The sequence below is a fragment of the Papio anubis genome, chromosome 1 (genome assembly GCF_008728515.1).
Source record: "Papio anubis isolate 15944 chromosome 1, Panubis1.0, whole genome shotgun sequence".
Classification (NCBI taxonomy): Eukaryota; Metazoa; Chordata; class Mammalia; order Primates; family Cercopithecidae; genus Papio; species Papio anubis.
In genome coordinates this window covers 33,520,569-33,543,448 of record NC_044976.1, presented here as the reverse complement: position 1 = coordinate 33,543,448, position 22,880 = coordinate 33,520,569, and the positions used below count along the sequence as shown (strand labels likewise).

Below are 22,880 nucleotides of genomic sequence, written 5' to 3'. Positions count from 1 at the left end.
ACCTGGCCTCAGAGATGTCAATTTCTAACAAAGCAACTGATTTGAATGAGAAATTTTGGTACTTACACAATAAATCTGTAGACTGCATAAAATCTTATGCAATTAAAATATAAGTACTAGTTACATTACTTAACTGAATCAGAATTCTTCTCATCCTTGTGATCCCTATAACCAAATAAAAGAAACAGTTTCTGTTTCTCAGAGCTTATATCAAGAGAACAAAACAGAACACTATGATCACAGTAGCTGAAACACCTGAAAGCACAAATTTCTCATGGAAGATTTCTGGCTTTTAGACACTGTGACTATGCTTGGCGTATATGAGGAAAAGCAAGGATGGTATGGCTGGAATTGCATATATGATAGGAAGAGTGATAAAAAAATGAGAAAACAGAAACAGAGGATAGGTCTATTAGGAAACTGCAAGCAATACGAAAAAATTGCAATGTATGTAAGTGTAAAAGGAAGTTGTTAGAAGACTCTACAGACAAATTAACATAATTTATGTATTACAAGGATCATACATTTCACACATAGCTTCTGTGTACTATGAAGTGTTCAATGTTATAGGGAGCAGAAGAATGGAAGCAGGAAGACCACTTAGGACCACTTAGGAAGCTACAATAACCCAAGGAAAAACTGGTAGCGAAACCCAAGGTAAAAATAATGGTGGATGTGAAGAATAGTAGTCAGATGTGGATATATTTTCAAGGTAGAGGCACTGCCTGATATGTATATGAGATGCTGGGTATGAAAGGAGTCAAGGACAACACAACAGGGTGTCATTTCTTGAGACAGAAACACTAAGGGAAGACCACACTGAAAGAGGGAGAATGAATAATTTGGTTTTGGGATGGCAGATTTTGATATCCTTCTTAAATCTTCAAATGGAGATATCAAGAAGGCAGCTGGATATATTAGCCTGTAGTTAAGAGAAGACTGGCCAAGTAATGAGACATAAATTTGGGACTCATCAATGAAGAGATGGTACTTAAAATTCATGAGACTAGATAAGATCACCTAGTGAGTTTATTTACTATAGATGGAAGACAGCTGAGAGTCCAGACATACTTCAGTACTGCAAAATCTGGTCGAAATGAAGGAGTCAGAAAAAGACACTAAGAAGAAACAGCTAATAGAGTAGGAGAAAAATGAGGAGGCTGGTGTCATAGAAACTAATGAAGAAAACAGGAGGGAGTGACTTAACCATAATGAATGCTGCTGAGATGACTGATAAAATGAAGACTGAGAACTTAACTTCTAACTTGACAACAGCTACATCAGTGGGAAAATGAGTATGCAAGTCAGAGTGGAGTGATCCCAATACAGATTGAGAGGAAATAACTTGAGAATCCCAGCATAAAATAATTCTTCAGAGGAACCGAAGGAACAGAGATAACTATTCAGAGGCCCTTAATAGAGGTTTTTTTTTACTTTGGCCGTGTGTGTGTGTGTGTGTGTGTGTGTGTGTGCGCGCGCATGCACGCGTGCGCACTGATTTTTAAATTATTCGTAGAGATAAGGTCTTGCTCTGTTGCTCAGTCTGGTCTTGAACTCCTGGGCTCAAGTGATCCTCCCACCTCAGCCTCCCAAAATGCTGGAATTATAGGTGCAAGTCACTGTGCCCGGCCTATTTGTTTTTTTTTTAATAGATTTTTTTTTAAGATTGAGAATATTACAGCTTTGTAGTATGCTCACAAGAAAGCTCTAATAAAGAGCAATGAGTTCAGGAGGAAAATCTGTGTGTAATAGAGACTGTGATCAGTAAAATGCAAATAGACTTAGATTTTGCCAAAGGAGAATAAAGTTATTTTAAGTAATTTAAGAACAATATTTGTTTGATAATGAAAGTAAATTTCATACTTCGAGGTAAAGTCAACCGTCATTCTTTGTCCCTCTTATGCTTAGTCATTGTTTTAGCAGTATACTGATACTTCTAAGCTATATCCAACAAACATTTCAAGGTATAACCACCAACTAAGGAATTCAACTATCATAAATAAATATTGTGAAATATTCCAATATATTAATTCCTCCTGCACATTTTTGTTTTCCTTTTTATTTTTGGGGGTTTTGTTTTTTGTTGTTGTTGTTGCTGTCCAAAAAGTTTATTGTCTTTATCTGAAAAATCCTCATAGAAAATTGTTTGGTGTAGCTCTCAGCAGCCCGCTCCTGAGCTCTGAGGAAGTTTGCCTTCTTTTGAATTATCCGATCTTTCTTCTGAGCAAGGGATATTTTGGCATGGTTCCACCTCTTCTTTTTAACTTCTTTCTTGGGCTTCTTTTCATAGACTGGATTCTCTCGTATAGGAGCATGAGCTTTCTTATACATCTCCTCCATCATGTCTGAAGTTATGCTGTTCTTTACGTATTGAGAGAACTGTTTCTTGTAAGCATCTTCCCATTCTTTCATTAAGTAGTTCATGTAATCTGCAACATCCTGGCCCATGATGTGCTTCTGGTGTACTTCTGCATTAAATTACTTGCTTTCAGAATCATAACCAGGGAGTCATTTGGTACTGTGAGGGATAGACAAGCCTCCATCCACAGCGCTCTTCAGGGCACCCAAAACTTTATTGCCAGTGTTAGTTCTGGCAAGGCCTGCATCCAAATAGCAAGTAACGGCACCTGGCTGACCATGACTGTTTTCCACATTGTATTCATCACCAGTCACCTCCACTTGGCATTCACAGATCTTGTCCATGCCAAACCTATTCAAAAGTCTGCGGGCCAGCAGCAGGCCAATACAATATGCTGCAGCATAATTTGTCAGGTCAACCTTCACACCGTATTTTGGCAGTTCATTTGCATATGCTGCGCAGACTATCATATCCCCCTCTATACGGGCATAAGCAATCTGACAAATGATACCTCTGTTTGTTACACGAATTATCATCCTGTATTTATGGGTTTTGTATTTATTTTTATTCTGCATCACCAAGCGTTTCCAAGCATAGTAATCAGTTTTACCCTCTCGTCATCTTCTAAATTTCACTTGGTATGTCTTAAAGTAGGCCTTATTCTTAATAACTTTAACAAACCCCATCCTGCAGAAGAGAGACCTGAGTCCGCGGCTCAACAGAGACCTGCGGGCCCAGCAGCGCTGGGAGGGGGAAGGGCACATTTTTGTTTTTAATCAAAGCATAATTTTCAGAAATAAACTAGTATTAATAGTAATTTTGGCCAGGCGTGGTGGCTCACGCCTGTAATCCCAGCACCTTGGGATGGTGGAGTGGGCGGATCACCTGAGGTCAGGAGTTCGAGACCAGCCTAGCCAACATGGCAAAACCCCATCTCTACTAAAAATACAAAAATCAGCTGGGCGTGGTGGCACATGCCTGTAATCTCAGTTACTAGTGAGGCTGAGGTGGGAGAATCACTTGAACCTGGGAGGCAAAGGTTGCAGTGAGCCAAGATCGCTCCATTGCACTCCAGCCTGGGCAACAGAGCAAGACTCCGTTTCAAAAAAAACACAAAAAACAAAAAACAGTAATTTCAACTTTAGAAATCATGGTTCTCTAACAATTCCTTGCGATTACTACCTTTTTTCTTTTTTTAGATGGAGTCAGGAAGATCACTTGAGCCCAGGAGTTTCAGATCAGCTTGGGCAACATAGCATGAGACCTCGTCTCTACAAATAAAATTTAAAAACAAGCCAGGCATGGTGGCACGCACCTGTAGTACCAGCTACTCAAGAAGCTGAGGCAGGAGGATCACTTGAGCCTAGAGTTCAAGGCTGCAGTGAGTTATGATTACGCCACTGAACTCCAGCCTGGGTGACAGAGACTCTGTCTTTAAAATAAATATATATATTAAAAAATGAAAAACAAACAAAAATTATATAAATTAAAAAATGAAAAACAAAAACAAGGTAATTGCAGTTTGTTTTAAATAAAAGCACTTTGCTTTGCTACAGAAATTTTTTTTTTTTTTTTTTTTTTTAAAGACAGAGTCTTGCTCTGTCTCCCAGGCTGGAGTGCAGTGGTATGATCTCAGCTCACTGCAACCTCTGCCTCCCAGGTTCAAGCAATTCTCCTGCCTCAGCCTCCCAAGCAGCTGGGATTACAGGTGCCCACCACCATGCCTGGATGATTTTTTTGTATTTTTAGTAGAGACAGGGTTTCACCATGTTGGCCAGGCTAGTTTCGAACCCCTGACCTCAAGTGACCTGCCCATCTCAGCCTCCCAAAGTGCTAGGATTATAGGCATGAGCCACCGTGCTTGGCCACTGTCACAGAAACATTTCTAAGAGATGATCTGACTATTACTGCTACTCAAAAAAATATAATTTCCTAAATAATAAAAACCCCTTTATAAGAACACAATGTAATTCAACAGTCAAAGCCAAGAATCATTAAAAATGAAATATAAATGCCTTAAACGCTTATTTTTACTTGGACATACAAAAGCACATTTACCAATCATTTAATATCAGTTAAGATTTTCATAATGGCTATGCTAATATGTCTTTCTTAGCTAAACCACAGGCGGGACACCATAGCTCACACCTGTAATCCCAGCACTTAGGGAGGCTGAGGCAGGCAGATCACTTGAGGTCAGGAGTTCGAGATAAGCCTGGCCAACAGGGCAAAACTCCGTCTCTACTAAAAATACAAAAATTAGCCATGTGCATGCCTGTAATCCCAGCCACTCAGGAAGCTGAGGCACGAGAATTGCTTGAACCCAGGAGATGGAGGTTGCAGTGAGCCAAGATCACACCACTGCACTCCAGACTGGGCAACAGAGGGAGACTCCATCTCAAAAAAAATGAAATAAAAATAAATAAATCACAACCATATAGGCCATCTTCATGACTGCAATCTGAGTTTCTTTAAAATGGAGGGAGAAAGTAAAGACACTTGCACATCCATGTTTTTACTGATTTGCTTAGTTTTTCTAAAGCATTCACATTTTCACAGAAGCAACAGTTTACTTTTCAAAGTAACATTTCACTAGTGTAAAAAAATGTACAAGTAAACTTATATAACTACAATGCCGAGTACTAATAAAGTTTGGGAACAAACACAATAAATCCTGGTAAGTATGCTGAATTGTGTGGCTGTGTCTAAAACTACTAGATGCTCCTCAACAGCCACTCTAGTTTTCTCCTTTAGTGACAGACCCTGATTCTTATCAGAGCACATTTACAATAATAGAAAAATGGTTAAGTCTTATGTATTCCTAAACTGAAAAAGAATCATAGTTATTAATACAGCAATAACCAAACGAAAACTCTACCTGAGAATGGGATAATAACTACAATGTAGTAACTCAGTCTTCTTTCAAGTTGCAGGGATGGACACATTAAGGAACCAGTATTTTTTTAATGGGTTAGAACAGAAAGCGAAGTGTATCATATAGAATGACAATAAGCAATGCTACAAGAAATGTTTGTGTACACACAGAGATACACATCTACATGTCTCAATGTAAAATATATTTCTAACAGTGTTTCAAATATTTTTTAAAGTTTGAAACCAGTGAATATTTAGATCAATCTGATTTTATAGCTTACCAAAAGGTGATAAATACTGAAACTTGATACATTGCTGATAGAAATGAATTTTATTTTTACCAACTTTAATAGTCAACTTATGCACTAAGGCTTTAAAAATTATGAATTTGAAGTACAGTATAAACCATTTTATAAAACAAATAATTGTTTTTCAATATGAGAACTACTACAACAGACTTTACTTTTTAGAATGATCCCTGTTATTTCTAGTGTTCTGGCAGCAATGATCAAGAAGATTAGAGATATCTATAAACTGATGAAACATTCAGCAATTACCTAAAAACTGTCAAAAGTCTATTAAAACTGAAGCACATCACTGTAATAAACTATCATCTTACTGAGTAAAATTTTCGTATCTTATTACATGTCAGTATTTCAAAGAGCATATTACTTTTGTAAGCAGAATAACATAATATTTAAATAAAATAATAAATACAAAAGTCATTTTTGCCAATAATTGCAGAAGCACAATACGACAGAGATATGGGGAGACAGTACCAACTACCCAACTGTACTCCAATCTTTAGCCCCATAAGCATTCCTACGATTCTTCCTTCTAATTCCAAACTTTCTGTAACATAGTTCTGTTACTTAGAAAACAAAAATCTGTATTTTCACCTTCTCTCTTGTCACAGCAGATTTAGCTGATACCCCTTTCTATTCAGATAAACAAGAATCTGTACAAGCCCTAAACCTAATTTTTAACCCCACCACTCATAATCCAGGAAAAAAAGAAAGAAAGAAAGCAATGTTAAAATATTCCTTTATTAAGGGCTTTACAACTGTAGAGACAGGGTAACTTGTACTTTTTTTCCCTCAATGGCATCAGTAAGTTTAAAACAACCTCATTTTTTTACTCTGATAAGTTCATTAACAGAATAGACCACTTCTGCTAGAGTTCATACTATCTGCAAAAATGGTCAATAGAGATTTTTTTGAAAATAAAAATAAAAGGCTGGGTGCAGTGGCTCACGCCTGTAATCGCAGCACTTTGGAAGGCTGAGGCCGGTGGATTACCTGAGGTCAGGAGTTCGAGACCAACCTGGCCAACATGGTGAAACCCTGTCTCTACTACAAATACAAATAATAGCCAGGTGTGGTGGTGTGCGCCTGTAATACCAGCTACTCGGGAGGCTGAGGCAGGAGAACTGCCTGAACCCAGGAGGTGGAGGTTGCAGTGAGTCGCGATAGCACCACTGCACTCCAGCCTAGGTGACAAGAGCAAAACTACATCTCAAAATAAATACATATATATAGAGGAAGTCCTACTTAAACAATTTTATCCAGGGCCTATTTCTGGATGGCTCTAAGCTAAGAATGATTTTACATTTTTAAAAGGTCATAAAAAGAAGGATAAGGAGAATGCAAAAAAGTCGTATTTGTTGGTCACAGCCAAGAAAGCTTAAATATTTACTATTTGGCCCTTTAGGAAAAAGGTTTGCTAACACTCCATCTATAGAAATGTTGCTATGTGTGGTTCACACAGTACAACTGGCGTTATGGTAGAGAAATAATATTGAGTTACATAGGCTTAGAAAGTTACGTAGGGAAATTATCTATAGAACTATTTCTTTCTTCCCTTTTTTTTTTTTTTTTTTTTTGAGATGGAGTCTCACTTTGTGACCCAGGCTGGAGTACAGTGGCATGATCTTGGCTCACTGCAACCTCCGCCTCCTAGGTTCAAGTGATTCTCCTGCCTCAGCTCCCTCAGTTGCTGGGATTACAGGCATATGCCATCACGCCCAGCTAATTTTTGTGTTTTTAGTAGAGGCAGGGTTTCACCATATTGGCCAGGCTGGTCTCGAACTTCTGATCTCAGGTGATCTGCCCACCTCAGCTTCCCAAAGGGCTGGGATGATAGGTGTGAGTCACAAAGTCTGGCCTCTATAGAACTATTTCTGAGTTAAATTCAAAATCATACAGAAATTGTAAGTTAGGCACTAGTTACAATATTGAAGACTGATCATAAAACATTCCACTTCCAGCCACCATGGTGCAGTACTGGTTCCAAAATAACCCTCCTGCTGCTAATAACTAAAAAAATCAAACAAAATATGAAATACCTCTTTTCAGTCTATGGATGAGAAGTAACACAAGATTGTGATCATGGAGAAAAAGGAAACAAATGAAGTCAGCCCTAGGTTCACCAAAGCCTGGGAACATGTAGCAAACACCAGTAAAGAAAGAGAAAATTCAAAACAAAGCACAGCAGTCTCACTAAGCCAAGAAGACTAGAGGCAGAAGCTGGAGAAAGCTGCAGCAGCTGGTATCTGCAAGACATATTACCAGAGAAAAGACAAATGCACAGAGAAAGAGCACTAAAAATTATTTGGCTGAATAGTAATCTACACATGCACTGAGTGAAATCCTCACTAGGAACAGAACTACTATCAGGGAACTACAAGCAGAAAATTACCAGTGTTGATACAAAGATGAGGAGACTTTTGAAATCTGATTAACCTGAATGATGAGACCTTGTCACTAAGTGAACTGGCACAATCACACAATGAAATATTATTCGGGGCTTAAAAAAAAAGAAAGCTACCAACCCATGAAAGAAACTTAAATACACATTACTAAGTCAAAGAAGCCGATTTCAAAGGACTACATACTGTATAATTTCAACAAGACATTCTGGAAGAGGCAAACTGATGGAGACAGTAAACAGGCCAGTGATTGACAGGGGTTAGGGGAAATGAGGGATGAAAAAGTGAAGCACAGAGGATTTCTAGGGCAGTGAAACTATTCTCTATGACACATACTATAATGGTGGATACAGGTCATTATACATTTGTCAAAACCCATGGAATGACCAATACCAAGAATAACCCTAATGTACACTATGGTAATTGAGTGATGACAATATATCTCAATGTAGGTTCTTCAATTATAACAAACAAACTACTACAATTCAGGATGTCCATAGTGAGGGAGGCTGGGTAGTAAGGAGGGGAGATAGGAAAACTTTCTGTACTTCCCACTTAATTTTGTTATGAACCTAAAATTGCTCTAAAAAGTAAAGTCTACTTAAAAAGAAGAAAAAGAGACCTTGTCAAACACCTGGGACAATCAGTAAAGCCCTCTGAAATGTCACACATTAAGAATAGGGCTAGCTGGATGCTGTGGCTCACACCTGTAATCCTAGTAATTTGGGAGGCTGAAGTGGGCAGATCGCTGGAGCCCAGAAGTTCAAGACCAACCCGAGCAACATAGAGCGATATTTCATCTCTAGTAAAAATTTAAAGATAGTTGGGCATGGCAGTCCGTGCCTGTAATCTCAGCTACTCAGAAGACTGAGGAAGGAGAACTGCTTGAGCTCAAGAGGTCTCGGCTGCAGTCAGCTATGATTATGTCACTGCACTTCAGCCTGGACAACAGAGTGAGACCCTATCATTTTTTTTTTTTTTTCTGAGATAGAGTCTTGCTCTGTTGCCCAGACTGGAGTGCAGTGGCACAATCTCGGCTCACTGCAACCTCCGCCTCCTGGATTCAAGCGATTCTCCTGTCACAGCCTCCCGAGTAGCTGGGACTACAGACGGCCGCCAACACGCATGGACAATTTTTGTATTTTTAGTAGAGATGGGGTTTCGCCATGTTAGCCAGGCTGGTCTCGAACTCCTGCCTTCAGGTGATCCACCTACCTTGGTCTCCCAAAGTGCTGAGATTACAGGCGTGAGCCACCATGCCTGGCCGAGACCCTATCTTTTAAAGGGAGAAAAAAAAAATAGGGCTAAACTACAGTAAAGACAACCCTAGAGCTGCCCTCACAAGGTTAAAAAACAAGTCTCAAAAAGATCAAGCTAATCTAAACTAACTGCATGTCAGAACAAAGTTCAACACTCCTTAAAGAAAAAACAACCAAGGAAAACATGAAATGGATAAAGAGAAAAGCAGAAAATATATATACATAATATATATAATATAAATATATATTTACATATGTGTAATATACATACAAAATTTATATATGTAATTTACATATATGTATGTAATATATATATTTATTATACGTGTGTGTGTGTGTGTATATATGTATTTTAGTTTTTTTTTTGAGACACCTCTCGCTCTGTCACCCAGGCTGGAGTGCAGTGGCATGATCTTGGCCCAGTGCAATCTCTGCTTCCCAGGTTAAAGGGGTTCTCATGCCTCATCCTCCTGAGTAGCTGGGATTACAGGCGCCTGCCACCACACCTGTCTAATTTTTTGTATTTTTAGTAGAGACGGGGTTTCATCATGTTGGCCAGGCTGCTCTCGAACTCCTGACCTCAAGTGACCCACCTGCCTTGGCCTCCCAAAGTGCTGGGATCAGGCATGAGCCACTGCCCCTGGCCTGAAAATATATTTTTTAAAAAAGGAACTTCCGGAACTAACAAATACAGTATCTAAAATGAAAATTTACTAGATGGGTTAATAGATTTGACAATACAAAAAAAAAATAATAGCAAAAGAGGAAGACAGGGTAATAAAAACTATACAGACAGAAGCACAGAGAGAGAAAAAGAAAAGGCTGAAAACAAAGAGAACATCAGACCTAAAATAAGAATTTACTCAATCAAATTAAACCCAAAGTAGAAGGTACAATAAAGAACACAATCTATGTAATAAAAGATGGATCATTAACAGAGAAAAATTAATAAAACCAAAAGAAAGATTTTTGGAAAAAAATTGATAAACATCTAGACAAAGACTATTTAAAAAAGAGAAAAATATAAACAACCAATAAGCACATGAAAAGATGCTCAACATCACAAATCCTTAGAGAAAAGTGTATCGAAACCACAATGACATACCACCTTGGACCCAGTAAGATGGCTATTAATCAAGAAAGAAAAGAAGAGGAAAAGGGACAGAGGGACGGAGGGACAGAAGGACAGAAGGAAGAAAGGAAAGAAGTTAGGAAGGGAAAGGAAAGGGAAGGGAAGACAACAGAGGGGAAAGGAAAGGAAGGAAGGGAAAGGAGGGAAGGGAAGGAGGGAGAGAGGGAACAAGTGTTGGCAAAGATGTAGAGAAATGTAAAACCTTGTGCACTATAAATGCAAATGATTTAACATGGTGCAGTTGCTATGGAAAACAGTGGCAGTTCCACAAAAAAATTTAAAAATAGAATTATCATATGACCCTCAAAAGAACTGAAAGCAGGATCTCAAAGAGATTATCTGTGCTCCCATGTCCATAGCAGCCTTATCCACAATAGCTAAAAGGTGGAAGAAACCCAAGTGTCCAACTACAGATAAACAGATAAAATGTGGCATATACACACAATGGAATATTATTCAGCCTTAAAAAGGAAAGGAATTCTGATGCATATTACAAAATGGATGAACTTTGCAGACATTATGCTAAGTAAAATCAGCCCAAATAAAGATAAATACTGTATGATTCCACTTACATAAGATTCAGAGTAACTGAATTCATAAAGACAAAGTAGAAGAGTGATTGCCACAGGCTGAAAGAAGAGAGAAATTTCGAGTTGGGAAATTGGGTGTACAGTTTCAGTTTTGCAAGATGAAAAGCATTCTAGAGACTGATTGTACAACAATGTAAACAGTTAATGCTACTGAACTGTACACTTAAAAATGGTGAAGATGGTAAATTTCATTTTATGTATATTTTACTACAATTAAAGGTTTTAAACATATTTTTAAGAAGTAATATACGAGGCTGGGTACAGTGGCTCACGGTTGTAATCCCAGCACGTTGGGAGGCCGAGGCACGCGGATTGATTGAGCCCAGGAATTCAAGGCCAGCCTGGGCAGCATGGTGAAACCTCATCTCTACAAAACATACAAAAATTAGCCGGTGAAGTCGCATGCACCTGTAATCCCAGCTACTCAGGAAGCTGAGGCTGGAGAATCGCTTGAGCCTGAGAGACAGAGATGGCAGTGAGTCAAGATCGCACCATTGTGCTCTAGAGCCTGGGCAACAGGAGTAAAACCCTGTCTTTAAATAATAATAATACTACTACAGGGACTGGGGGAGGATACACATTACCAATACCAGGAAAGAAATAAGGACTACAGATTTTATAGAAATTAAAAATAAACTAAGAAAATATTATAAACAACTGGAGGGCCATACAGTTTAAAATATTAACTTGATGGTAATACATAAGAATGATTAACAACTTTACAAAAATAAATGACAGTTTAGCTTTGTGATATGCAACACAGTAGCCACATGACACTTGTGACTATTTAAACTTAATTCTAATTAAATTACACTTGATCTTAGCCAAGAGGCAGAGAAGCAATAAATGTAGTTAAACTAAAACTTCAGTTCTGCACTCATCACATTTCAAGTGCTCAACAGTCACAGTACCAGTGGCTACCATACTTTCACTGTGTACAGACAGAACACTTCCATGATGATGCAGACTCTGACTGTGCAGACAGAGAAATGGCTTCAAAGGTGAAAATTACCAGAACTGACATGGAAGAAATAGAAAATCTGAAAAGCCCCAGGCCCAGATGTCTCCACTAGTGAAGTGAGTAAATAAAACACTTAAGAAATAATAACCCATCTTATATGAACTCTTTAAGCAAATATGAGAAAGGAACACTTCCTAATTTTACACGGCCAATATTGCCCTGGAACTAAAACCAGGAAAACACATTACATGAAAAATACACGCCAGTATCTTTCACAAACATAGGTGCTTAAAACATTAGCATAAATACTTAAAATATTGGCAAATTAAATATAGAAACACATAAAACATAAGATTTATCCCATAAATGCAAAGTGAGTTTAATATTTTAAAGTTCATCTTCATATTAACACATTAAAGGAAAAAATAACCTGGTCATCTCAGTAGAAAAAAAGCAACTGATAAAACTTAATACTCATTCATGGAAATATCTTTCAGTAAACTAAAAAGAGAAAAGGAGGTCTTTGATCTGAGAGAGGGCATCTATAAAAAAAAAAAATCAACATCTCATGGCCTACTTAATAGTTTAAGACTGAATCCTTTCCCCCTAAGTTGAAAAAAAAAGTTAAAAGTCTCTCCTCTCACCACTTCTACTCAATATTGTAATAAAGATCCCAGCAGCTGGGCGCAGGGGCTTACACCTGTAATCTCAGCACTTAGGGAGGTCAAGGCAGGTGGATCACTTGAGGCCAGGAGTTCAAGATCAGCCTGGCCAACATGGAGAAACCCCATCTCTACTAATAATATAAAAATTAGTCAGGCACGGTGGCACACACCTGTAATTCCAGCTACTCAGGAGGCTGAGGCACAAGAATCGCTTGAACCCAGGAGGTAGAGGTTGCAGTGAGCCCAGATAGCGCCACTCCACTCCAGCCTGGGCAACAGGGCAAGACTGTCTCAAAAAAAAAAAAAAAGGAAAAAGAAATTTTCCATGCTTATGGAAAGACTATATATACTTAAGGTGTTAATTTTCCCCCAAAGTAATCTAGAGATTTAATGTAACTCCAAAATCTCTGTGGATTATTCTAAAATGTACACATTGACTCTAAAATGTATGTGTAACTACAAGAGACATGAAAAGCCAAAACAATTCATTATTTATTTATTTATTTTTTGAGACAGAGTCTTGCTCCGTCGCCCAGGTTGGAGTGCAGTCGCACAATCTCAGCTCACTGCAACCTCCGCCTCCTGGGTTCAAGCAATTCTCTGCCTCAGCCTCCTAAGTAGCTGAGATTACAGGTGCCCGCCACCACATGAAGCTAATTTTTGTATTTTTAATAGAGACGGGGTCTCACCATGCTGGAAGCTAATTTTTGTATTTTTAATAGAGACGGGGTCTCACCATGCTGGCCAGGTTGGTCTTGAACTCCTGACTTCATGATCTACCCACCTCGGCCTCCCAAACTGCTGGGAATACAGGCGTGAGCCACCGTGCCTGGCCATGCCAAAACAATTTTTTAAAAAAAAACAGAACTAGATGACTTATACTAATATTTAAAGTCTGAAATTATTTCAAAGTGAAAAGTTCAAATTCAAATGCTTTTAAAATAAATTTTATTATCTAGAAGTTATAACTCAACAAAATATATTTAATTTTTTAAAAACTTCATTTATAATTGCCTAATTTGAAATATCTATGGATATAACAAAATAGGTACAAGATCTATACTTGGAAAACAACAAAACATTAAGTAAAATCAAAGAAGACCTAAATAAACTAAAAGACACATCATGCTCATGAACTGAAAGATTTATTACTATTTAGATATCAATTCTCCCTAAACTTATCTACAGACCCAACACAACCCCAACAGAAACTCCAGTAAGCTTTTTGGTAGAAACTGACAATCTGCTTCTAAAACGTATATGGAAATGTAGAAGATCTAGGGTAGCAAACCAACTGTGAAAAATAATGACTTAGAACACCTGATTATTAATAAATAATCTTTATTTAAGATTTCTACTTAAGATTTTTACTTATTTAAGATTTCTTTAAAGATAAAGAAATATCTTTACTTATGTATTTATTTTTCAGACGGAGTCTCACTCTGTCACCCAGGTTGGAACGCAGTGGCGCACTCTCGGCTCACTGCAACCTCTGCCTCCCAGGTTCAAGTGATTCTCCTGCCTCAGCCTCCCAAGTACCTGGGACTACAGGAGTGTGCCACCACGACTTGCTAATTTTTTTTGTATTTTTAGTAGAGACAGGGTTTCACTGTGTTAGCCAGAATGGTCTCGATCTCCTGACCTTGTGATCTGCCTGCCTCAGCTTCCCGAAGTGCTGGGATTACAGGCATGAGCCACCACGCTCGGCCTATTTATTTATTTATTTTGAGATGGAGTTTCGCTCTTGTTGCCCAGGCTGGAGTGCAATGGCCCAGTCTTGACTGACTGCAACCTTCGCCTCCCGGGTTCAGGCTACTCTCCTATCTCAGCCTCCCAAATAGCTGGGATTTCAGGCATCTGCCACCACGCCCGGCTAATTTTTGTATTTTTAGTAGAGACGGGGTTTCACCATGTTGGCCAGGCTGGTCTCGAACTCCTGACCTCAGGAATCCACTGGCCTTGGCCTCCCAAAGTGCTGGGATTACAGGTGTGAGCCACCGTGCCTGGCCAAACTTCTGATTTCATATAAAGCTAAATTAACCAAGACAGTGTGATATTGGCCTAAGGATAACCATACGGATTTGTGGAATAGAAAAGTCCAAAAATAGACTCAAACACATTGGTCAAGAGACTTTCCACAAAAGTGCCAAGGTAAATCAATAAAAAAAAAAGTCTTCAACAAATATTACTGATACAACTGGATATCCATATACAAAAAGATTTATTTTTACTCTTATATTATACTACATACAGAAACTTGAAATGGATCATCAACTTAAACATAAAAGCTAAGCTTAAACTATAATGTTTCCAGAAAAAAGCAAGTAAAAATTTTTATGATCTTATGACAGATTTCTTAGAACACAGCATAGACCATAAAAAGATAATAATAAAATTGGGTTCCATCAATATTAAAAATTTGTGTTGTTCAAAGGACACCATCAATACAACAAAAAGGCAATCCAAAGAACAGATGAATGCATAGACGGATGGGTGGATATGGAGATATACAGATTTAGATTGATGGAGACAGACACAGAGATAGCCCCCTCTGTTTCTATCAGTCTATCTATTGATCTATATGACAGAGACTTGTATCCAAACTATTATACATAAAGAATCCTGTGCCAGGCTCAGGATTCTCATGCCTGTAGTCCCAGTAATTTGGGAGGCTGAGGCGGGCAGGTCGCTTGAGGCCAGGAGTTCGCTACCAGCCTGGGCAACATGGTGAAACCCTGTCTCTACAAAAAAGTACAAAAAGAAAAAACAAAAAAGTAGCTGGGTGTGGTGGCATGTGCCTATGGTCCCAGCTACTCAGGAGGCTGAGGTGGGAAGATCACCTGAGCCCAGAAAATCAAGGTTGCAGTGAGCCATGATCACACCACTGCACTCCATCCTGGGCAACTGACTGAGACCCTGTCTCAACAACGACGACAACGACAAAAAAAAAGATCCTTATAACTTCATAAAAAGAAGACAAACAAAATTTAAGATGGACAAAAATTCAAACATACACTTCACAAAACAACATTTAGGAAAGGCCCATAAGTACTCTGAAAAATGCTCAACACCATTGGTTACCAAGGAAATACATATTAAAACAATGAGATGCCACTTTCCATCCACCACAAAACAGCTACAGTTCCAAAGACAGGGGCGACTTAAATGAAATGGAGGCCAAGAGCAGTGTAATCCCAGCACTTTGGGAGGCCAAGGCAGGAGGATTGCTTGAGCCCAGGAGTTCGAGACCAGCCTAGGCAACACCTTCTCTCTACAAAAAATAAAAATAAAACAAAATTGCCAGGCATGGTGGCACATGCCTGTGGTCCCAGCTACTGGGGAGGGTGAGATGGGAGGCTCACTTGATCAAGAGAGATGGGGGCTGCGGTGAGCTGAGGTCATGCCACTGCACTTCAGCCTGAAACACAGCAAGATCCTGTCTAAAAATAACAACAACAAAAATTAAACAGACAAATGCCTTGAAAAAGACAACCTACCAAAAACAAACACAAGATGAAACATAAAATTCTTTAAATGCTGTATCTATTAAAGAAAGTGAATTCAGAATTTTAAACCTTCACACCAAGAAATATCTAGGTCCAGATGATTTCAGTGATTAACTGTATAAAAATTTAATGAAGCTACAACTCCAATCTTAACACAAACTTGATCATGAAAATATTAGCAAACTGAATCTAGCAATATATAAATACTAATATCATTCAGCCATTCCTCAAGGTAGAATGGGAATATATATTTTTTAATGTAATAAAGCCTAAGCCTATTTGACAGAAACCAACTACAATCAGTCCCCAATGACAAAATGCTACAAATTAACTACTTTACTTAGAATCAATAATTAGTCAAGTCACTACTACTTTAATATTTAATGAAGTCCTATAAATTTTAGCAAAACAGTACAATTATATAATCTGAACAAGCTGGAAAAAAGGAATAAAATAGTTTTAGATGATATGGCTTTATGAATGGATAACTACAGACTCAAATTTATTTTAAAAGCCTACTAGATTTAATAAGGCAATTAAGTAACACCCTGACTATTCTTGCAATAAGAATCTAGAAATGAAAAAACATTTTTAATACAAAAAATAAAAATGTTTACATTTGTCAAAGTACTAAAGAACAACTGATACCAGAAAAAGCACAATAAATATTACTTGAAAATAAAATGTTAGTGAATGGCATAAAATAAGATCTGTATGCTAAGATTTGGGCTTATTGTTCTTATTGCATGCAAGAACAAATACATAATAAAAATACTGATTCTGTCCAAAAGTAATATGTACATGTATGCATTTTCAATTAGAATTCCAACAAAATATTTTTGGAAAGTGTATAAAATCATGTTAAAATTTAGTGGTTTAATGGAAAGCAAAAATTACAAAAAATAAAACTGAGACAGTGGCTTGACCCAGCAGATAAACATCTATACCACAAAGCCAATAAATACACAGTAATTTAAAAATACTCCTTCAAATAAATATACAAATAATAAAAATGAATATGGCACCAATATAAACATATATTAATAGAATGTAATAGAAATTCCAAAAATAGATCCCAATATATATAGAACTTTAAATATATCTCAGTGGTGCTAATTCAGTTCAGTGATAAAAAGATTAACTATTTTGATGAAAAGATAAAACTATGTATATGGTAGCACAACAGGCTGCCCATCTAAGGAATAAAAGTGGACCCCAACCTTGCCCTACATCCAATTAAATAAAACTTAAATGCTAAAATATAATGAGCTTGCATGATAATCCTTTATAGCAGGGGTACCCAAACCCCAGGCCACAGACCAGTACCAGTCTATGGCCTGTAAGAAACTGGGCCACACAGCAGGAGGTCAGCATCCCACAAGCAAGCAAAGCTTCATCTGTATTTACAGTCACTCCCCATAGCTTGCATTACCACCTGAGCTGTGCCTCCTATCATATCAACAGCAGCATTAAATTCTCATAGAAGCGCAAACCCCACTGTGAACTATGCATGTAAGGGATCTAGGCTGCCTGTTTATTATGAGAATCTAATGCCTAATGATCTGTCACTTATCTCCCATCACTCCCAGATGGGACCATCTAGTTGCAGGAAAACAAGACCAGGGCTTCCACTGATTCTACATTATAATTTGCTGTATAATTATTTTCATTATATATTACAATCTAATAATAATAGAAATAAAGTACACAACAAATGTAATGTGCTTGAATCATCTCAAAACCATCCTCCCTCTCCCCCTGACACCTGGGTCCATGGAAAAACTGTCTTCACAAAACGGGTCCCTAGTGCCAAAAAAGGTTGGGGACTGCTGCTTTACAGAGTAAATTACAAAATTTTATTCAAAGACAATGAAGATTTAAAAAAATACAAAGACATACCAACTTCATGGATAGAAAGACACAATGCCACTTCTCTTTCAGTTGATCTACACATTCATGATAATTCAATAAAATTCCCAACAAATTTTTGTTATTTGATTTTGTTCTGTCAGAAACTTCCCAAGATATTTCTAATGGAAACATGGGCAAGAATAGGCAAAACATTCCTGAAGAAAAATTTTCAGGAACATGTCCCGTCAGATCATTAAGAATTATTATACAGCTCAATTCATTAGAACACCTTGGTACTGTCACAGGAATAAACAAACAAACAGTCCAAGAAAGCATTAACTGAGAATGTGGGGAAATGCCTACAGATATAATTACAGAGTAACTTTGCATCTTAATGGAGAAAGGAGGTAGTATTTGATAGATGCTGGTGAGTAAGGTAATTTATTAGCCTTATAATAGTAAATAAAATTAGTTCCCTACTCCACACCATATAAAAAATTAGTGTAGGGTAATTCAAAAGCTACATGTGAAAGGCAAAATCAATAAAGATTTTAGGAAATAATATACATTCAACCCTCTATATCCATGGGGCACTGGTTCTAGGACACCCCTCCCAACCACACTCAAAACCCACAGATGCTCAAGTCCCTTATATAAAATGGAATAGTATTTGCATATAACCTATACACATCCTCCCATATACTTTAATTCATCTCTAGGTTACTTATAGAACTTAACATTACGGGCTCATACCTGTAATCCCAGCACTTTGGGAGACCAAGGCAGGCAGATCACCTGAGGTCAGGAGTTTGAGACCATCCTGGCCAATGTGGTGAAACCCCATCTCTGCTAAAAATACAAATATCAACTGGGTGTGGTGGCAGGTGCCTATAATCCCAGCTACTCAGGAGGCTGAGGCAGGAGAATTGCTTGAACCCAGGAGGCAGAGGTAGCAGTGAGCCAAGATCACGCCACTGCACTCCAGCTTGGGCGACAAGAGTGAAACTCCATCTCAAAAAAAAAAGAAAAAAAGAACTTAATATAATGTGAATGCTATGTAAATAGTTGTCATATTGTATTGTTTAGGGAATAATGACAAGAAAAAGAAGCCTGTATATGTTCAGAGCAAATGCAATCGTCAGTACTTTTTTCCAAATATTTTTGATCCATGATTGGTTGAATCTGCAGATGCGGAACCCATGGATACAAAGGGCAAACTATAATTGCTCTTCCTGATCTCAGCCCAGGAAATTTTTCCTAAATAAAATGGGGGTTAAAATATAAACCATAAAGGAAAAGACTGATATATTTATTATCGTTCAACTACATTAAAATCAATTAACTTCTGCATATGCAAAGATTTTATGAAGACATAAGATATGAATGAGAAGCTTATTCGCACCATCTATAACTGGTAAGTTTATTGTTCAGAACATGTAGAGAACACCTACAATTCAATAAGAAAAAAACTAATAGCAAGTGGGTAATAGATTTAATGTAACAGGCATTTCACAAAAAACATTTTAAATACCCAATAAACATGAAAAAATGTTCAACTAATTATTAACAAGGAAATGCAAATTAAAGACAAAATGAAGTTCATGTTATATCCTCCATACTGACAAAGATTAAAAGTCTAATAAATCAAGTGTTGGCCAGATGTGAGGTGACCACAACTTTAACCAGTAACAGAAATGTAAATGGATAAAACTGCAGTCTTTCCTTGGTATTACTGGGGCTTTGTTCCAGGATATTCCCCCACCCACAGATACCAAAACCCGAGCATATTCAAGGCCTACAGTTGGCATGAGACTGCTGATATGAAAAAAAGTCAGCCCTCTGTATAGGCAAGTTTCACATCCCTCACATACTGCATTTTCTATCCACGCTTGATTGCAGGATCCACTGATATAGAGGGCCAACTGTATTTACTAAATAAAATCCAAAATCCATGCATAAGTGGAACCATACAGTTCAAGCCCATGTTGTTCAAGGATCAACTGTACAAAGGAAACTAAGTTTTGCATTTCTAGCACAGTTGAGAATGTACACTCCCCTAGGCCTGAGCAATCACCTCCTCAAATATACCCTACAGCAGGGGTAGGTAAACTATGCCTGGATGCCAAATCCAAGAGACCTATCTGCTGTTTCTGTATAGCCCAAGAGCTAAGAATGATTTTTACATTTTTTAATAGTTTAAAAAACAATCCAAAGAACATTCCCTGACACATGAAAAATTACATTAAATTCAAATTTCAGAGTCCATAAAGTTTTATCAGAAACACAATAATCCATTTATGTATTATCTATATTGTTTTTATTTATTTTATTTTATTTTTGAGATGGAGTCTCACTCTGTCACCCAGGCTGCAGTGCAGTTGTGCAATCCTGGCTCACTGCAACCTCCACCTCCCGGGTTCAAAGCATTCTCCTGCCTCAGCCTCCCAAGTAGCTGGGATTACAGGCACCTGCCATCACGCCCAGCTAAATTTTGTATTTTAAATAGAGACGGGTTCACCATGTTAGCCAGGCTAGTCTTCTGACCTTGGGTGATCCGCCCACCTCAGCCTCCCAAAGTGCTAGGATTACAGGTGTGAGCCACTACACCCGGACTTCTGCGTTGTTTTTATGCTAGAAAGGCAGAGTTGAACCGCTGCAACAGAGATAGTATGACCTACAAAGTCTAAAATGTTTACTATCTGGGCCTTTAGAGAAAAAGTTTGCCAACTTCTGCCCTAGAGACCCACCATAAGAAACAAATCTTATACTGAACTGCACACATATTACTTTCATATGCAAGGATAATCATAAATTTGCAATACAAAAACTAGAAACACCAAGAAATCTATAGACAACAGGATGGATTTACTATACATATATAATTTTTTTTGAGTTGGAGTCTCGTTCTGTTGCTCAGGCTAGAATGCAGTGGTGCAATCTTGGCTCACTGTAGCCTCCACTTCCCAGGTTCAAGCGATTCCCCTGCCTCAGTCTCCCCAGTAGCTGGGACTACAGGCATGCAACATCACCTCCAGCTAATTTTGTATTTTTTTTTTTAGTAGAGATGAGGTTTCAACATGTTGGCCAGGCTGGTCTCGAACTCCTGACTTCAAGTGATCTGCCCATCTCAGCTTCCCAAAGTGCTGGGATTACAGGTGTGAGCCACCGTGCCCAGCCCAGAAAGAGGCTTAATTGACTAATAGTTCAGCACAGCTGGGGAGGCCTCAGTAAACTTACAATTATGGCAGAATGGGAAGTTGGCATGTCTTACATGGCGGCAGGCAAGAGCACGAAGAGCACATGAAAACTACCATTTATAAAACCATGATAACTCATGAGAATTCACTCGTTGTCACAAGAACAACGTGGGGGGAACTGCCCCTATAATTCAATCACTTCCCTTTTGTAGAGACATGAGGACTACAGGTCACTCCCTTGAATGTGGGGATTACAATTCAAGATGAGATCTGGGTGAGGACACAGAGCCAAACCATATCAGGGACTATACAAACAATTGAGTATTATTCAGCCTTAAAAATGAAGGTAGTTGGCTGGGCGTGGTGTGGTGGTTCATGCCTGTAATCCCAGCACTTTGGAAGGCTGGGGTGGGCAGATCACCTGAGGTCAGGAGTTTGAGACCAGCCTGACCAATGTGGTGCAGTGCCGTCTCTACTAAAAATACAAAATTAGCCAGGGGTGGTGGCACACGCCTGTAATTCCAGCTACTCAGGAGGCTGAGGCAGGAGAATCACTTAAACCTGGGAGGTGGAGGTTGCAGTGAGATGAGATCGCACCACTGCACTCAGCCTGGGCAACAAGAGTGAAACTCTGTATCAAAAAAAAAAAAAAGAAGGAAAGAAAAAGAAGGTAATTGTGACTCATGTTACAACATGTGTCAGAATGTTCAACATGGTACCACAAGGTTCAACACGATGAACCTTGAGGATATACTAACACATCATTTTTACTTTAAAAATGAAGGTAATTCTGACACATGCTACAAAATGTATCAGAATGTGGCCGGGCGCGGTGGCTCAAGCCTGTAATCCCAGCACTTTGGGAGGCCGAGACGGGCGGATCACAAGGTCAGGAGATCGAGACCATCCTGGCTAACACGGCGAAACCCCGTCTCTACTAAAAACACAAAAAATTAGCCGGGCGAGGTGGCGGCGCCTGTGGTCCCAGCTACTCGGGAGGCTGAGGCAGGAGAATAGCGGGAACCCGGGAGGCGGAGCTTGCAGTGAGCTGAGATCTGGCCACTGCACTCCAGCCTGGGCGACAGAGCGAGACTCCGTCTCAGAAACCAAAAAAAAAAAAAAAAAAAAAAAAAGTATCAGAATGTTCAACATGGTACAAGAAGGCTCAACATGGTACCACAAGGTACAACATGATGAACCTTGAGGATATACTAATGTACACACAGTTACTATCACAGTCAAACTCTTAGATGATAAAACTGGTTGCCAGGGGATGAAGAGGGGGTGATGAGGACTTATTGATCAATGGGTACAGAGTTTCAGTTTTGCAGGATGAAAAAGTTCCAGAGAACTGTTGCACAACAACGTGAACATACTTAACACTACTGAACTGCACACTTAAAAATGGTTTAGGTGGTAAATTTTATTTTATTTCTTTTTTTTTTTTTTTTGAGATGGGGAGTCTTGCTCTGTCGCCCAGGCTGGAGTGCAGTGGCACGATCTCAGCTCACTGCAAGCTCCGCCTCTCGGGTTCACGCCATTCTCCTGCCTCAGCCTCCCGAGTAGCTGGGACTACAGGCGCCTGCCATCATGTCTGGCTAATTTTTTTGTATTTTTAATAGAGACGGGGTTTCACCGTGTTAGCCAGGATGGTCTCGATCTCCTGACCTCCTGATCCACCCGCCTTGGCCTCCTAAAGTGCTGGGATTACAGGCATTGAGCCACTGCACCTGGCCCAGAATTTTATGTTTTTTAGCACAATTTAAAATAGTTATATAT

General features: G+C 38.7%; 1 protein-coding gene and 1 pseudogene across 7 annotated transcripts in view; both read right to left on the bottom strand.

The window, feature by feature from the left end:
• ZMYM4 (zinc finger MYM-type containing 4) overlaps nt 1-22,880 on the bottom strand; it is a 159,101-nt gene that overhangs the window by 66,974 nt on the left and 69,247 nt on the right. The gene's annotated exons all lie outside the window — the stretch shown is intronic.
• Nucleotides 1,579-3,211, bottom strand: LOC103883564 (annotated as a pseudogene).